We start from the raw sequence: 6,709 nt of genomic DNA on the forward strand, positions 1-6,709 counted from the left end.
TAGGCTGGCTACAGCATGTAGCATTGTAGTGTGTTGTGTTGGTGGTATAATGGTTAGGATAGCAGCCTACCACGCGGTAGGCTTGGGTTAGATTCCTGGCCAATGTATGTGAGTGGGCTTTTGAAATCCTACAAATCCCTAAGCAAGCTCATTTTTCTCTTGGATAGATCATAATGGTACATGCTAGGCTGGCTTCAGTATGTAGTGTTGGTGGTGGTATAGTGGTGAAGAGAGCTGCCTACCAAGCACTAGACCTGGGTTTGATTCCCGGCCAATGTATGTAAGCTGGCTTTTGAAATCCTACAATTCCCTGGAAGACAAGACCCTCCTCCTCCGGAGGAGGGAGGGAGCTGTGGTGGGGTGCAATCAGCCAGGAGCAAGCTAACAAGCCTACAAGAGCCTAACTAAGCTTTCCCTAGCAGAGTCTGTCAGCAGCTGTCCCTTAACTAATTACTGTAGGCAGACGAGAGAGTAAAACAGCCGGAGAACCTTGCCTTTTATAAGGGGGGTTGGGGCTCCAGGAGTGAGTGTAGTCTGATTGGCGACAATGTGCTTGCTGACTGTGATGTAGAGGGTCAAAGTTGTTCTTAATAGAGCATTATGGGGGCGAATCAAACTTCCGCAAAAGTTCGCCTTCGCCAGCGAACGCGAACCACCTAAAGTTCGCCTGGAACCGTTCGCGGGCGAACCATTCGGGCCATCTCTAGCGATAAGAAAAGAAGGACGGACTAATGACGGGACTGGCTATAAATTGGACTGACAGAAATGGCAACTGGACTGACAAGTAGCAGAACTGACTCATATCAGGACTAGGATTAGAAAAAAAGAGGACAAACTGGACTTGACAGGATTAAAGGGCAGGGCTGAATGACAGTCAGAGGTGGCACCATACACACTTAAGGAAGTTAGCCAAGGACGGGAGAATGAGGGACGCTGGCGGGACTCTGAGACAGAGGTTGGTCAGCCCAGGAGACCTAGCAGGAGAGAGCCCGCAGGCAAAACTCCATGGCTCTTGTCAAGGAACCTCAGCGTGAGTGCAATTTTGAATATATTTTTAATGATTATAAATGTTGTTATGCGATGAAGGCTTTTTAATTTTCTTTGAGGCAAATGTTGACTAAAGTGACACGAGGCTGACATTTGTTAATGGCTGCAGAAGTGGAGTGTGCCATTGTCAAAAGTGGTCCATCTGAGTTAGTATAAGTAAGCCCGGACAGTTTATTTAAAATCTGTTTATTTATGAACAACAAAAGAGTTAAAAGGTCTGCAAGAGAGAGAACAAAATATAGTTTAGAGGTACCATGATCATTTACACCTCAAGTGTGCCCACAATTCATCTGTAGTTTGGACATAGTATGCATTATGCAGATGAGGCAAGAAAAGACAACTTTACTTACGGTAACGTCTTTTCCGGTAGTCAGGAGGACAGCACCCCTGGATGAGACTTGTCTCCCTCCCCACCGTGGACAGGAACTGCAAAAGAAACAATTTGCATAAGCAATAGGCAGCCAGGTATATAAGCTACTTACTTGCCACTATACTTCAGTTAATATAAAAGATAATACGGAGACTTAATAATGCTTATACAAACCTCTGATATTCCACCCAATAAGGGCGGGTTGTAGGGGTGCTGTCCTCCTGACTACCGGAAAAGACGTTACCGTAAGTAAAGTTGTCTTTCCCGGATCGTCACTCGGACAGCACCCCTGGATGAGACGATATACTAAAGATCAGGCTTAGGGCGGGACCACTGCTTGCAGAACCTTTCTTCCAAAGGATAAATCTGTAGCTGCCGATACATTAAGTCGATAATGCTTCACAAAAGTGTTATGACTTGACCATGTTGCAGCCCTGCATATCTGCTCAATGGAGGCCCCTGCCCTCTCTGCCCATGACGTAGAAATGCCTCTTGTAGAATGAGCCCTGACCGAAGAGGTTAACGTCTTTCCCCGTATCTGGTATGCTGATACAATTGTCTGTTTGATCCAGCGTGCTAAGGTTGTCTTAGAAGCTCTGTTCCCTCTTGTTTTTCCTGCAAACAGGACAAAAATTGCATCTGATTTTCTCCAGGCATTAGATCTTTCTAAATACTGTAAGAGACACCTCCTCACGTCCAACAAATGTAGTCTCTCTTCCTTATCATTTGCCGGATTCTCACAAAATGACGGGATATAAATTTCTTGGTTCCTGTGGAAAGAAGAAACCACCTTCGGAAGAAATGTTGCGTCCGGACGCAATGTTATTCTATCCTCTGAAACAACACAGTACGGCTCCTTAATCGATAGTGCTTGTAGCTCACCTATTCTTCTTGCTGTAGTAATTGCTAGAAGGAATATGGTTTTCAATGTCAGGAATTTGTCCGAAACTTGAGATAAGGGTTCAAACGGAGACTCACATAGACCCTGTAACACTGTATTAAGATCCCAAGAAGGAACTCTTGACCGTATAGATGGTTTTAGTCTTCTTAAAGCCTGAAAGAAACGGATTATATAATCCTCCTGTGCTAATTTCCTTTCTAGGAACACACTCAAGGCTGACACCTGAACTTTCAAAGTACTAATACTAAGACCCTTCTTATAGCCACACTGTAAGAATTCCAAAACTGATCTAAGCGATCTATTGTTGCAGGATCTATCTATACACCAGTGATTAAAAACTCTCCAAGCCTTCCGGTAAATTAATCGAGTTACCTTCTTTCTACTATTGAGTAGTGTTTCTGACAGATCATCTGAGAAACCCTTAGACTTCAGTATTTCCCATTCAGGTTCCAAGCTGATAGGTGAAGTAGACTCGGATCTGGATGTAATACTGGCCCCTGGGATAACAAGTCCTGAGTCAGTGGGAGGATTATTGGTTCTGATATCGCTAGAGACTGTAGTAATGTGAACCATGGACGTTTGGGCCACATTGGAGCAATCAATATGATTCTCGCTCTGTCCTGAATGATTTTCTTCAATACTCTGGAAAGTAATGGAATTGGCGGAAAGGCATACATCATCCTGCCTCCCCAACTGATTGTGAACGCATCCATTGCCCAAGGTAAGTCCTCCTGAAACAGGGCACAAAACTTCCGGCATTTTGAGTTCCTTTTCCTGGCGAATAGATCCAGTTCTGGATATCCCCACTGTGACGTTATCGTTTGAAACACTTTCGGATTGAGTGACCATTTGTTCTGGTCCAGCTTCTCCCTGCTTAGATAATCTGCCAACTGGTTTGATGTCCCCTTTAGATGACGTGCTTGTAATGACATGATATTGTTTTCTGACCAGAACAAAATTTTTGATGTTTGTTTCCATAACATCTGGCTCTTCGTGCCTCCTTGTCTGTTTAGGAATGCTACCACAGACTTGTTGTCGGTCCTTATCGTCACATGCGTTCCCTTGATCTGATCCCTGAAGTGTAGCAGTGCCCTCCATACAGCTTCTAGTTCCCTGCTGTTGGATGATCTTGAGCTGATCTGTACTGACCATTGTCCCTGAGCCAGAAGAGCATCCAAATGTGCTCCCCAACCCCATAAACTGGCATCTGTTGTAATTATCCTCTGCTCTGGATAACTCCATACACGGCCTGATGAAAGATGAACTTGGTTTTGCCACCAAAGTAGGGACACTTTTATGCTGTGAGGGATAGGGATCTTCTTGTCTAATACCGTGAGGCTTCTGTTCCATGATCTGAGGATCCATAACTGCAGAATCCTTGTGTGGAACTGCCCCCACTGAACTGCGGGAAACGAGGCTGTTAGGAGCCCGAGGACTGCCATTGCTTTCCTCAGTGATACTGTCCTTGCATTCTGAAAGGAAAAAATAGCATTTAGAATTGCAGTAATCTTTCTATCAGGCAAGAAGATTCTTTTATTCCTAGTATCAATGCTAAATCCGATAAACTCAAGAACCTGGGAAGGAACTAGTGAAGACTTCTCCCAATTAATAAGCCAACCTAAATGCTGCAGATAATCTAACGTTGACTGCATCTGCAATCTTACCCTTTCCGCTGTAGGTCCCCAAATTAAAAAAATCATCTAAATATCCAAGGATATTAACTCCCATCAGCCTAAGCTCTGCTAGAACCTCAGACATGACTTTGGTAAACAGCCAAGGGGCAGAAGAAAGTCCAAAAGGAAGAGCAATAAATTGAAAATGTCTTACCTCTTCCCCCATGTGGACTGCAAATCTTAGATACTGTTGTGATGACGGATGAATAGGTAGGTGAAGATATGTATCCTTGAGATCTAGAGAAACAAGAAAATCGTCTTTCTGCAAGAGATGAATCACAGATTTTATATTGTCCATCCTGAATCTTCTGTATTTTACATCTAGATTTAATTTCTTTAGGTTTAAGATGAATCGGTAAGATCCCTTTGGTTTTTTTACGAGAAATACTGGCGAATAGAACCCCTCTTGTTTCTGACAACTCGGTACATATCTTATCACCCCCTTTTCTACTAGAGATAGGACCTCGCTTTGTAGTGCACGACACTTTCTTTGATCTTGTGGTTGGGGAGTAATGCAAAACCTCAGAGGAGGATGATGATTGAACTCTATCCGGTACCCTTCTGATACAATCCTTAGTAACCACTGACTTGTGAACTGAGGCTGCCATACTTCTAAAAAGTTTGCAATTCTCCCCCCCACTGGAATCCTGACGTCATTGCTTATCCTGCCTCCTGGCAGGATTGAAATTGGGTTTCGGTTTCTGTGATCTGTATGGGACCCAACGTTTACCCTTGGAGGACTTGGAGTTTTGGTCAGACCTGATGGGGGGACGAAATGGCCGCTTATACTGGAAAGGTCTTTTCTTTTCTGGAAAGTTTTTCTTTCTATCTGATGACCTATCTAAAGTATCATCTAAATTGGATCCAAAAAGCAGCCTGCCTTCACATGGTATACCACATAACTTAGATTTTGAGGAATTATCCCCATTCCAGGTTTTAACCCATATACCTCTTCTGGCTGAGTTAACTAAAGCAGTAGTTCTGGCTGTAAGTTTAACAGTGTCGTCTGATGCATCTACCATATAATTAGAGGCATTTAAAACTTTCGGAAAATCATTAAGAATTTCTTCTCGCGGGACCCCAGAAGCAATCTTATCCTGCATTTCTAATAACCATGTTTTTAATGATCGACTCACTGCCGTGGACGCTACTGCAGGCTTGAATGTTAAGGAAGAGGGTTCCCATGCTCTCCGCAGGAGATTGTCCATTTTTTTGTCGATTGGGTCCTTCAGACAACCAAAGTCTTCAAATAACAGATCTGTTTTCTTTGACACCCTAGAAAAAGACGGGTCTAACCTAGGCGGAGAACCCCAAAACTCCTGATCTTCCGGAGAAAAAAGGATAACGATTAGACAAGGATCTCGGCCAAAAAGCTCTCTTCTCAGGGTTATCCCATTCCTTCTTAATCATACCCTTAAGGGTGGAATGGACTGGGATAAACTGAGGCTGGGGGTCCGCCAAAGTCCTGTACATCTCATCCAAAGGTGTCAAAGATTTTCTTTCTGTCTTGATACCCATTGTATCATACATAGCGCTTAATAAATCCTTCATTAAATCGGTTGAAAAAGCAAATTTTGATCTGTCCACATTTGAGACCTCTTCCTCCATATCTGATAGCTGATCTAGCTCCGATATCTCCCCCTCAGATAACTCAGAACCCTCCACCTCACTCTCTCTTCTACGTTTGGATCCCGAGGGCCCTGGTTGAGCCAAAACAGGGGAAGCAGGGATAGCAACTGCAGGTATTGTGTCCATATTTCCAGTAGTTCCTGGGACATCAGAAGGAACTATAGAATTGGAAGCAATGGCAGAATCTTTGATCTCTTTAATCGCTGAAGACATCTCAGATCTCATCCAGCCCATTAAATCTTTAAGTATGACCGGAGATTCATCCTTGACTACTTTCTCTGTACAGCTCTGACATAATCTTTTAGAAGAAGATGAAGAAAAACGACTGTTACAAATTGCGCATTTCCTCTCCGACCTGCTTGAACTATGCTGACTGGTCTGAACAGCAGCCTTGTCAGTTTTTTCACTTTTATCAGATTTGTCCGACTTGTCATGTTTTTTAGGCTATAAAAAAACACAAACAAGGGACAATCGTTACTAAAGGTTACATAGTAAAAAACCATAACAAGCAGGAGTATACAGGTACCACATCTACTTGCCAGAGAGGGATCTTGTCCAGACTTAGCAGATTGCAAAGGAGCTGAACCTGAAGCGTCCTCCATGATTGCCAGCCACATCTGAATCATGGACTTACTTCCACATATACACCCTCAAACAGACCCAGCTGACCACAGCTAACGCCGCCCTGCTGCATAATTAATCAGCTTCACATACCTTGATGCATCAGCTGAAGCTGATTACCATACACCGCCGCGGCTCCTGCCGCTTAATTAGTCCAGCGTCATTGTGATGCAAATGTAATCAGCTGTTTCGTTGATTTAGTATTCCCCGCCGCGGCCCCTGCCGCTCTGCAGACCTCAGATCACGCGGGACGCCAGCGCGTGACTACTTCCGGGTAAACCGGAAGTGACCTCTTCATGCGCGCGCCTGCACGCATAATACTGCTGCCTTCTCCGGAGAAGCCTCCCAAACGCTGCAGGACTCCCCACTGATCACTGCTCAGCTCTATTGGGAGTCCTGCCACACGCTGCCCCTGCCAAACTGACATGGATGGCCCCCTGGAGACCTCTCCCTCCGCTCCGTCCGGGA

The sequence above is a fragment of the Hyperolius riggenbachi genome, chromosome 10 (assembly GCF_040937935.1).
Source record: "Hyperolius riggenbachi isolate aHypRig1 chromosome 10, aHypRig1.pri, whole genome shotgun sequence".
NCBI lineage: Eukaryota > Metazoa > Chordata > Amphibia > Anura > Hyperoliidae > Hyperolius > Hyperolius riggenbachi.